The sequence below is a fragment of the Hypanus sabinus genome, chromosome 1, assembly GCF_030144855.1.
Source record: "Hypanus sabinus isolate sHypSab1 chromosome 1, sHypSab1.hap1, whole genome shotgun sequence".
Lineage (NCBI taxonomy): Eukaryota > Metazoa > Chordata > Chondrichthyes > Myliobatiformes > Dasyatidae > Hypanus > Hypanus sabinus.
In genome coordinates, this window is record NC_082706.1 from 165,374,395 (window position 1) to 165,386,840 (window position 12,446).

General features: G+C 41.0%; 1 long non-coding RNA gene across 3 annotated transcripts in view; it reads right to left on the reverse strand.

Annotated features, from left to right (window-relative positions):
- Positions 1 to 2,299: 2,299 nt before the first annotated feature.
- Positions 2,300 to 12,446, reverse strand: part of LOC132399864 (uncharacterized) — a 64,983-nt gene continuing 54,836 nt past the window's right edge. For 2 of the 3 annotated variants that reach the window (XR_009514124.1, XR_009514125.1), the window contains exon 4: positions 9,330 to 12,319. This is a non-coding gene — a long non-coding RNA (uncharacterized LOC132399864). Of the gene's footprint in view, positions 7,031 to 9,329; positions 12,320 to 12,446 lie in introns of those variants that run through there. The other variant, XR_009514126.1, reaches the window with a different exon arrangement.

A 12,446-nucleotide genomic window follows, 5' to 3' on the forward strand; every position in this document is an offset into this window, starting at 1 on the left:
GCGGTCCTTCTTCTCAACTGCCTTCCTAACTCCCTATATTCTCCTTTCAGGACCTCTTCCCTTTTCCTACCTATGTCATTGGTACCTATATGTACCACAACCTCTTGCTCCTCACCCTCCCACTTCAGGATATCTTGGACGCGATTAGAAACATCCTGGACCCTGGCACCAGGGAGGCAAACTACCATCTGGGTCTCCTGATTGCATCCACAGGATCACCTATCTGATCCCCTAACTATCGAATCCCCTGTTGCTACTGCCTTCCTCTTCCTTTCCCTACCCTTCTGAGCTACAGGGCTGGACTCTGTGCCGGAGGCATGGCCTCTGTTGCTTCCCCCAGGTAGGCTGTCCCCCCCCCAACAGTACTCAAACAAGAAGGAAGTAACTGATAATACCTCTAACTTTTAATCCAGATGAAGGACCTTGACCTGAGAGGTTAAGAGATGTTTGGATAAGTACATAGATGGGAAGGGGATGGAGAGCTATGAATCAGGTGCAGGTTGATGGGACGAGACAGAGTAATTGTTCAACATGGACTTGATGGCTTGAAAGGCTGTTTCTGTGTGCTGTAGTTCTATATAGCCCCATGACTCTACGAAACATCGATTGGTCATTTTCCTCCACAGATGCTGCATGACCCATTGAGTTTCTCTGATCTTCAACCTCATGTGTCTCTATTATTAATAAACAAGGTTTGATTGAATCATTGAGATGAGATTTCATGTATTATTGTTAATTAGTTATGGAAAAATGAAGGGTAGGGAATGTACTTTCCTTGATAAACATTTATTTGTACAAACATTCATATCTCTATTGTTTTCAAAAGAAACAAAGTGCTGAAGTAAGCCATTTTTATAAATGCATCAAAAGCTAATGTAATGAGTATTTATATTATAAAATATTCAACTCTACATTTGTCCACATTAAAGGAAACATTTGAACAAAAAAGTATCAATGAGTGTTGATGTTCTGAAATTTGATAGTGTTGTGGAAGTAGAAAAAAGGACCTGCATTTTATAAATAAACTTTTCCCTCTTTCAACTGTGGTGCCTTTCTAGTAGATAGTTGTGTTAAGAAAGTAACTCTATTGTAATAGTTTATCAATTTCTCAGCTCCCAGACATTTTGGGTGGAGAATTGTTTAGTAAGTACTGATAATCAGGAAATCCGAGAAGTACGGTTGCAAGGTTTTATCATCCAGATGGGGTTGTAATGTGTTGAGAAACATTGCACTATGCTAAATCTTTGATATAATTTACAGTTTGTTTCAGTCTGGTTCATACACTTGGGCTTCCTGTTTACAATCATACAGTCATTCAAAAAAATAAGTCAAACTACAGTTAAACCCTTCATTGAACATTTACTTGTCTCTGTCTCTTCACTCTTCTTTACATGGTTCAACCTGCTTTGTCTCTCCACAGTCCACCAATCATCTTGGGCTCTTCTTTTATCAATCCCTGCTCCTCATTATACTAGTTTTCCCTTTATCATTATACATTCTCCCTCTCCAGTCTCAGTCTGATGTAGGATTTCAAACCAAAATGTCTATGATTTCTCCCCACTGTATCCTCTACCTCCACAGACGCTGCTTGGCCAACTGAATTCCTCCAGCAGATTGTCTAATGTTCCAGATCTCATCATCTGCAGTTGCTTGTGTCCCCAAATACAATGTTGAGCTACCATTTAAATGCTGCAGGAATGTATCTGATCTTAATCATACTGGATGAATGCTCAGTGGTTAAGATAGTAATCCTTACAATCATCTTTGGAAGGAATTTATGTAAACTGTCAAATGCTCTGATATTCTTGAGCTTGAGGAAGGTGAGTAGTAAAATGCAATTTTCATTTTTCTTTTAATAGATTACATAATGTGCTACTTATTTCACAGATACATGGGAATATTGTTTTGTTTTGTTCAGCACAGACTAGGAGGGCTGAGATGGCCTGTTTCCGTGCTGTGATTGTTATAAGGTTATATGGTTAATAGCGACACAAACAAAATTTGGCTGAAACAGATCTTTGAATCTGTATCAAATGAAATATTAAAGTACTGCACGCTTGCCCTTGTTGGGGGGAAAAGTATCTTGCTGCTCAATGTAGCTGAAATTAACCACCGAATAAAAACTACATATTCTGTATTTTCAGATCCCACATGATGCTGTTTTTAATCCGGTTAACAGCACAAGAATATCTCACCAGGTCATCCTTCAATAATGGGAAAAAGCAGATGGGATAAGACAAGCTGACTCGTTGACCCTATCATGTTCTGCTGTGGTGTGTTGTGTCTCATGTCAAAATTCTCTAAGGGCCAAGGTCTCTCCATGAGTGAGTCAAAAAAAATCAGAGACAAAATAACTTTAGACATCTTTTACATGATTCATTTATTTTTGTTATGTATAGTATTTTTATGTTTTGCACTGTAATGCTGTTGCAAAAGAACAAATTTCATGTGTTATGAATGTACCACAGCTCTGAGGGGCCGAAGGGGTGGGGGGAGCCCCCTCCTTTGAGACAATCGCAAGAGCATTATTGGGTTGGCTCAGAGGACCCAGGAAATGAGAGAGACCTGGCCGTTGTCTCCTGGAGACAACGTTTGTGGATTGGGGACTATGCTACGTGCAGGCCCTCGGGCAAAGTGGGCTGGTTGAGAGAGAGATTACATCACCCCAACCTGATTGACATCTACTACCCGACGAGTTAAGATAAAAGGGGGGGCTGTAGGGACAGCCCCTCAGATGCACCAGAAGAAACGCTAGCGATCCCGTAATAGCGGGAAGCCATTTGAAGGAAGCCACGTGCGTTCGGTTCCCTTGCCTGGGGGCTGGTGGCTGGTACCACAGAAAACGACTTGGAACTAACAACGGGGAACCAACTCCCCTGACGCAACGGATTGGCCTCATAAAAGACCCGGGCAAGTTTAAAACCGTCTCTCTTAAACCCAAATAGCTGCAGCTTGAAAGGACTGTGACTTTTATCTTTCCATCGGACAATACAATATCCCCTAGAAAAATGATAGAGCTATTGCTTAATTGATGATTATTATTATACCTGCGTTTTTAGATTGAGTTTTATCTGAATGTCTGTATTAATCTTATTTTTGTGCCCCTTTATAAATAAAGACTTTTAAAAATAGTACCATCAGACTTCAACGGGCCTCTCTATCTTTGCTGGTAAGTGACTTAGTTACAGGGTTCGTAACACATGACATATGTCAGTAAAAATAAACCAGATTCTGATTCTGAAAAAGTATTTGGAAACATTTTCTTTGGTTGCTCAAGTCCACGGCTGCCAAACTAGAATGATTGTACAATATATCTGGCAGGCATTTAAGTCAGATTGTTTGAGAAGGAGGGATATTGAGACAATGTTGCAAGTGCACCAAAATTTATTTCCTTTGAATAGCAGCAATGTAAACTTCTATCTTAATTCAATGAGTATTGATAACATAGACTGATCAGACCTTACTGTTTGAATTGCTGCTAATTTCTGAAGTGCTCTTTCAATCAATTAGAGCTGCTTCTAATGCAATCTAATCAATGTTTTATTGAATTTCCGCAATGTAATATAAAATCCAGTCCAGGGGCCAAACATTTTGTCCTTAAAGATAAATCACAAGATATTTTTCAATGCAAAGGCACATCTAGTATAAAGGATGGTTTGAAGGGAGCAGAGAATCTGGGAAGAGATGCCAAAGAACAATGTAAAATATGTAGTCAACAGCATACATAACATGGCTATCCCATTAATTTAAAGATGGATGTGCATTTCCTCCCAAAATGCAGATTCAAAGTCCTGCTCATAATTCAGTTTCAAACTAAATTCTTTCAACTGAAAGAACAGATGAAGATAATCAAAGAACTTGCTTAGGGCTGGTGGCTGGCGATGGTAAATTTTTGACAAGAATTTGTGAATTCCAGGAAGACAGCACATGGTTTTGATTGTTTCTAAATAACTGTCTCAGCATTATTTCCTCAAACAATACTTCCAATGTTTTTCCAATGTTTACAGGACTTTTGGAGTGACCCTTTCATCGCACGAAGAACCACGGAGCTTTGTCAATAAAGTTTGCTCTGCTCGAACACAATCGACCAGATGATTCTCAACAAATAACAGAGCATGTCATTATTGATGCACAAATTAGATCAGCAGATTTGGGGGAATACAAGAGGAGCTGTAATCTCCAGATCTGGCTAATGGATTAGCACCAGCCCAGTCTAGTTCAGGAATTAAAGAGGGATGACTTGATAGAGGTGTGTAAGATGATAAGAGGCATTGGTCAAGTGGATAGCAGAGACTTTTTTTTCAGGGTGGGAAAACACAAAAGAACATAATTTTAAGGTTAAAAGAGGGGTGTATTAGAAACGTTTGTACATAGAGAATGGTGGGTGCATAGAGTTATGTACTCCGTAACTGGGTCAATTACCAGCAAAGATAGAGAGGTCCGTTGAAGTCTGATGGTACTATTTTTAACAGTATTTATTGATAAAAATACACAAAAATAATATCAATGTGAACATACAGCTAATATACGTCATCAATACTAAATCTAAAAGTGCGGGTATAATAATAATCAATAAGAAATAGCTCTATCGTTGCCTAGGGGATAATGTATTGTCCGATGGAAATATAAAAGTCAATTTAGTTCATTCAGGCTGCAGCCTTCGGTTGGAGTCAAGAGAGAGAGATTTTGGAACTTGCCAGAGTTTTTCCTTTCTATGATGTCGATCCTTCGAAATGTCGTTGGTGTCCTTTTCCTTTTAGCTAAGCCATCTTCTGTGGTCAGTCCCGCCAATCCCGGGCAAAGGGATAGGATGCACGCGGGCCCCACCGGCTGTCGCTATTAAACGCTGTCACAGGATTTCTAGCGTTTCTCCTGGTGCGTCTAAAGGGGTTGTTCCCCAGACCTTCTTTTATCCTTACTCATGGGGTCTCAGATGTCAATCAGGTTAGAATGATGCCATCCCTCAACCAGACCACTTTGTTCATTCCCTGAGGGCTTCAAATAAATAGTACAGTACTCAATACACAATTTCGTCTCCAAGAGACAATGGCTGTTTTCCGTGGCTTTGTATCACTGAGGGGCCAGGGCATTCCAAACCCCTTGTGGATTCTGTGTGTCTCCCTCTCATTTCCTGGGTCCCAGACCCGCATTAATAGCGATCTTGCAATTCTCAAAAAGGAGGGGGCTACTTTGTACCCTTCGGCCCCTCAGAGTTGGGGCACAGTCGTAACAATAGAATGTCTTGCCAAGGGTGGTTACACATAGAACATAGAACAATACAGCACAGTACAGGCCCTTCAGCCCACAATGTTTTGCCAACCCTTAAACCCTGCCTCCCATATAACCCTCCACTTTAAATTCCTCCATATACTTGTCTAGTAGTCTCTTAAACTATCACTAGTGTATCTGCCTCCACCACTGACTCAGGCAGTGCATTCCACGCACCAACCACTCTCTGAGTAAAAAAACTTCCTCTAATATCCCCCTTGAACTTCCCACCCCTTACCTTAAAGCCATGTCCTCTTGTATTGAGCAGTGGTGCCCTGGGGAAGAGGTGCTGGCTGTCCACTCTGTCTATTCCTCTTAATATCTTGTACACCTCTATCACGTCTCCTCTCTTATAGAGGCAGATACATTAGGAACAATTAAAACCTCTTAGACAGGAGCATGGTTGATAGAATAATGGAGAGTCATGTAGGAGGGATAGGTTAAATTGATCTTGGAATAGGTTTAAAGATCACCACTAGTTCAATGTATTATATTCTGTTATATAATGAGCATTATGTTGATAATCTTCCCACTAGCTTTAAGAACTTGTTAAACTTTAACATTTTTATGCATGTAATTGAAAGCATAACAAAACACATTAGCAATATAATAACTGTTACAGATACCCACTCTTCAGAGATCGGAAAGGGAACATTGAGTTTAATTTCCGCATATAGTTATAGTTTCCGCATATAGCTAAGAGTGGGCTGAACGATGGCAGATGGCCTTTATAGATCAGAGCATTGAGTATAGGAGTTGGGATGTAATGTTAAAATTGTACAAGGCATTGGTAAGGCCGAATTTGGATTATTGTGTACAGTTCTGGTCACTGAATTATAGGAAAGACGTGAACAATATAGAGAGCGGACAGAGAAGATTTACTAGAATGTTACCTGGGTTTCAGCACCTAAGTTACAGGGAAAGATTGAACAAGTTAGGTCTTTATTCTTTGGAGCATAGAAGGTTGAGGGGGGACTTGATAGAGGTATTTAAAATTATGAGGGGGATAGATAGCGTTGATGTGGATAGGCTTTTTCCATTGAAAGTAGGGGAGATTCAAACAAGAGGACATGAGTTGAGAGTTAAGGGGCAAAAGTTTAAGGGTAACACGAGGGGGAATTTCTTTACTCAGAGAGTGGTAGCTGTATGGAACGAGCTTCCAGTAGAAGTGGTAGAGGCAGGTTCGGTATTGTCATTTAAAGTAAAATTGGATAGGTATATGGACAGGAAAGGAATGGAGGGTTATGGGTTGAGTGTGGGTCAGTGGGACTAGGTGAGAGTAAGCGTTCAGCACGGACTGAAGGGGCCAAGATGACCTGCTTCCCTGCTGTGATTGTTATATGGTTATATGGTTGTATTATAGTTGTAGTTATTGGGTAGATGGAGCTCGTCATCCTGGGAAGGCAGTCCATCTAAGAGAAGGAAATCTCTGATTTCAAACCACCGCTGCCTTGCAGCCATACCCACTCATGGGAAAGGCTTCGGGAGTAAACCCTGAGGATAAATCTGGAGCTGGAGTCCCTAAGGCAGTCCGATGTTGCCTTCAACCTCGCTCTGGCAACTCCTCCTGCGACGTCACTGGTACCAAGATGTATCGGCCCTTGCCCTTCCCTTGGACATCGGTGGCGTGGTGTGGGAGACTCGCTGCATGGGCACCTGCCGGTCTTCCATACAACCTTGCCCAGGCCTTCACCCTGGAGAAGACGTTCCAGGTGTAGATCCATGGTCTCGCGAGACTAACGGATGCCATACACATAGTTGCCTGAGATTAAAAAGTAGATTTATATGGAAAACATTTCTTTTCCTTTCCCTTTTATTTCACCTAATTTAATCTTGTGCCTTCCACTTATTTAATTTTACACTTATTTACACTTTACACTTATTTACACTTACATTACATTTTACACTTATTTACACTTATTTGATTTAATTTTACACACTTAAATGTGTAATCTTCTACTTATTTAATTTTATATACTGATATGTATCAAAGTTATCCCCATCTCGTTCATTCTTTCATTTCTTTCTCTATCCATAAAGCTCATTGGTTTAGAACAAACAGTACTGGCCTTAATTTTCATTGAGATCTCAGATATCTTCTTGCCATTATACTTCCTTTAAGTTATGACATAATTTACGTTCGGGCCAAATTGTTCAGGAAAATATCAGCCTATAGGAGAGTACTGCTGTTGGGACAAAATGAGGCCTATACAGCAATGATACCCCCAACAAGGCCTCTTATTAAGGACTGAGAGAAATAGTCTGAGATATTCAAAGAAATAAATCATAAAAATCTTATTTGCAGCTTTGCATTAAATTTAATGAACTCCAAGAAAGAGCTGATGATCTCCATCGTTACACTTATCCGTAGATTCATTTTCAAAAGGTTTCTTAGCAAAGGCTAAAACTGACACAAATCTAAGTAAAGTTAATTACACTGGATTATTTTAAGAGACCAGTTAGATTCAGAACAACTTCATCAAATTCATAAGTTATATATTTATATGAGATGGAAGGAATCATCTAGGCTTCCTCTATCCTTACTTTATTCATTGTAAATAATTGGTTCTGTACTATTTACTTTGCTCTCCATTCTGTATTAAAATCAAGTTGACTAAGAAAATAAAATCCTCTTGTTAAGTCAAAAATGGAAGGGATAAACCTTTAGCACAACATGGGGTAATGATGAATTAGTAGCAACTCACAGAAAATGCTGGAGGAACTCAGCAGTTCAGGCAGCATCTATGGAAATTAATAAACAGTTGACATTTCTGGCTGAGACCCTTCTTCAGGATTGGAAAGGAAGGGGGGAAGAAACCAGAAAAAGAGGATGGGGCAGGGGAAGGAGTACAAGCTAAAGGGGATAGGTGAAGCCAGGTGGGTGGGGGAGGAGGGAGGTGAAGTAAGAAGCAGGGAGGTGGTAGGTGGAAAAGGGCTGGAGAAGAAAGAATTTGATAGGAGAGGAAGTGGACCGTAGGAGAAAGTGAAGGAGGAGGGGTAACAGGGGGAAGTGATAGGCAGGTGAGGAGAAGAGAAGAGGTCAGAGGAGGTCCAGAGGGGCCAGTGTTGATTCCAGCCTCCACCCTGCCCTTAAATTCACGGTCCATTTCTGACAACACTCACTTCGTTGTTCATCTCTGGGGATAAACTGTCTACCCATTTCTTTTGTAAACCTACCCACTCCCACGGCTATCTTGACTATACCTCTTCCCACCAAGTCTCTTGTAAAAATGTGGTTCCTCTTCTCAGTTCTTTCATCTTTGCCGCATCTGTTCACAGGTTAAGGCTTTTCTTTTCGGAAGGCTCTTCCTTCAAAGAATGTGGTTGCTTTTCTGCACCATTGACGCAGCCCTCGCTGGCATCTCCTTCGGTTCCTGAACATCTGCCCTCACTGCATCTTCCTGTTGCCATAACAGGGATAGAGTTCCTCTCGATCTCATTTACCACTCAATGATGCTCCGTATCCGGCACACCATTCTCTGCAGCTTCCAACATCTTCAATGGGACCATACCACCAAACACATCATTCCTCTCCCTCCCCACCTCATGCTCCACTCTCCAAAGGGATCACTCCATCCATTGTTCCTTTGTCTATCTGACCCTCCAGAATGGTTGCAACAGGCAAGTCCAGGGCTGCAGGCCAAGTCCTCACTATTATCGCGGCCATGCAGCTTCTCTGCTATCTGTCTTTCCAAGAAACAAGGGGAACAGAATTACAGCATTTTACATGATCAATGTCCAACAGGGTCATCTGATCACAAGAGACACATTGAAGACAGTCACTCGCAGTGAGACTGAACAATACCTATGCGCACCGACTCTGATGCCTTCCTTTAGCAGGCAGTAACAGTCTACGCCAAGTCCATCTCCTCTGCCAATGACAGGACAAAGTACACTGCAGATGCTGTGGTCAAGTCAAGATGTACAAAAAAGCTGGATGAACTCAGCAGGTCGGGCAGCATCCGTTGAAAGAAGCAGTCAACATCTTGGACTCGAAACGTTGACTGCTTCTTTCAACAGATGCTGCCTGTCCTGCTGAGTTCATCCAGCTTTTTTGTACATCCTCTGCCAATGAGTAGCTTGCTGAGGGTAGACCTGCAGTACCTAAAGCTCTTAATGTCCAGCATTGTCCTGCTATTGTGAAATAAGATGTTTAGAGACTACAAAACTGCCTTTGGTCAGCCCCAGAGAGGCTGCTGCATCTGAATACACTGCTATCTTACTAGAAGGCATGTTGTTGAGCACTCCTGCTCCTTCCACACAAAGCAGGATTTTCCAGTAGCCAAACATTTTTATTTCAATCCCCATTCCCATTCTGACATGTTGGTCCATGACCTCCTCTACTGCCACAATGAAGCCACTGAAGGTGCAACACCACGTAATCTGTCTGGGTAGCCTCCACCCTGATGGCATGAACATGACTTCCCCACTTCTAGTCATTTTCCTCTTCTCCATTCCCTTTTTTTCAATTCCTCTCTCTGGCCTCCCTCTGATCTCTTCTTTTCTCCTCCCCTGCCTACCACCTTGCCCTTCTCCTTCCCTTTCTCCCATACTCCACTCTCCGCTCATGTCAGATTCTTTCTTCTCCAGCCCTTTACCTTTCATTTCTATCACCTCCACCACCTACCTGACTTCACCTATCAGCCTCTGGTTTGTGCTCCTTCTCCTTCCCCCATCTTCTTATTCTGGCTTCTTCCTTCTTCCTTTCCAGTTCAAATGAAGGGTCTCAACCCAAAAAATTAGACGGCTTATTCATTTCCAGAGATGCTGACTGTCTCGCTGAGTTCTTTCAGCATTTTCTGTGTGTTCCTCTAGATTTCCAGCATCTGCAGGAACTCTTGAGTTTAATGATGAATCAGCAGCCTATTTTGTTCCACATTAAATTTTATTTTTAATTTTGTTCACTGGAAATAAGGAGTTTTAAATAATTTGATTATTCTAATTTGCTTTTTGTACTACTGGATAAAACTAAGCTCAGTAGTACGCTATTAAAATTAGGATGGACCATCTCCCAAGAGAAGCCCAATGCAAACAGTTTGGTGACCTTTACTTTTTGCTGATGAAGACATACCACATTCATCATGACATATAATTCAGTACTTATCTTCTGCAAGGTGCAGTTTCCACCCTGGACTGAAATGGCTTTGGTTGTACATATTGAGTCAATATTCATAGATTGGCTTTATATTTAGGACATCATATTGTTATAGAAAGCTTCTCTTGTTCATTATGTGCTTAATTTTAATGGACTTAAAGGATCTTTATGGCCAATTCACTTGATGGCTTTTAAAGACGTTTTTCTCAATGAGTGCATTATGTCTGTTTACATCGGATGCATTCTTTTGCTCTGTGGTTTGCAATAAGTTGTATCCTGAAAACCATTTTTGCATAACTTTGATAATCAGAAGCAAGTTCTTAGATTATGGGAACTCAGTAAGCTGCAGTTTTAACTGACCAACAATTTGAAATATGTAGTTGTGGGAAAAATAACAAACAATGAAACATTTAAAGGATAAAATATTAAACTAAAAATTCCTTAAGAACACTGTAATGAGTTAAATAAGAAAAACATTATAGTAAAATGTATTTTAATGTACTGTCTTCCTTTCCTGATTTTAGAAACTAAGATAGAGGATTGGGCATCGACCAGCCTGCACTGCCATACATTGAGATCAAGGCCGATATCACCATTTTCCAGTCCTGTCTCTATATTCCCTGTTTCCTCCAATGCTCAGAAATCTATCAGTCTCTGTTTTGAATAAATATAATAATTGTGATTCTGAAGATAAAAGGGGAAGAGAAATACATTCTGAGCAATGTTTCGTACTGAGCGATGAAATTTCTATTCTTCACATTCTAAGATGGAGGACTATATTTTTTTCTCAAACTGTGAAGTTACACCTAAGGCATATTGGTCAGAGTAAACGTTTTACCTGAATTTGCCCCGAGAATCTTTCAATGAAAGATTCATTGAAAGATATCTTTCAATGAAGTTGCAGTGTTTCTTCTTAATTTTCCAAACTCTAGAGAAAACGGTCCCGGACTAACTCACCTCATGTGGCAAACATGCTCTCGCTGGTGCTTGACTAGTGAATCAGTCTAGTGAATGTGGTGGCATGGTACCATTGTATTTCGTGCATTGCTTTACAGTGCCAGTGATCTCCAATGGGGGTTTACTTTCGGCCACTCTCTGTAAGGAGGTTGCATGTTTTCCTAGTGACTCCATGGGTTTCCTCTGGGTGTTGCAGTTTCCTACAACATGCCAAAGCTTAACTGTCAGGTTTAGGGGGTTGTGGGCATGCTATGTTGGCACTGGACATTCTCCCTGATTTGATTTAACAATATATTTCACAGCATGTTTTTCATTCAAAGAATATTTGTCTTCAAAGTACGCATGCAGTTTACAACCCTGAGATTCTTCTTTCCATAAACAGCCATGGAACAAAGAAACAGCATGGAACCCATTCAAAGCAAACAAACACCCAGCGTGCAAAATAAACCAAACTGTACAAACGGCAAAAAATGAGTGAAAAACACACAGAAGATAAGATACCAAACCATGGAGTCCTTGAAACGGGGTGAGGAATGTTCAGTTTACTTCAGTTCGGTTCGTTAGCACTGTGTTGTTCGTTGACTGCAGGTAGTGGAGCCATTCCACCCTGATCAAAATTGCATAAAATAGCAATAGAAAAAAGGAGTGACTAGAAACACATATAACATGAACTGCAGGGTTCAATCCACAAACTGCGCTGATCAAACCTTGCTCAAAACCCAAGTCTCTGGCACCTTCCTTTGGCAGCAGCAAGCAAGAGGAAGAGAGAGAAACTGGTTAAACACAGGCAGACAGTGCTGAACGACCACTTGCCTTCCATTCTTATCCTAGTTCATTTTGATCTTGCTTGATGTTTTGATTGGCAAGAAGGGTGAGAAATGGAGTTGATCATGGGCTTGTGCCCCGTCTCCAGATTTCTTGGCCTCCAGGCCACTCACTCCACTCCAAACCTCTTTGAACTCCCTTGGAGCCAGCAAAGTGCCAGATCACTCAATTGGCCTGAAAACACACCATCAAAATGTAAATCATGGGTTCCAATTGCACGCAGCTTAGTAAGAAAAAATAATAAAAGAAGAAGAAATAGTGAAGTAGTTTCGTGAACTGTCTGAAGGATATCGCCATTGGT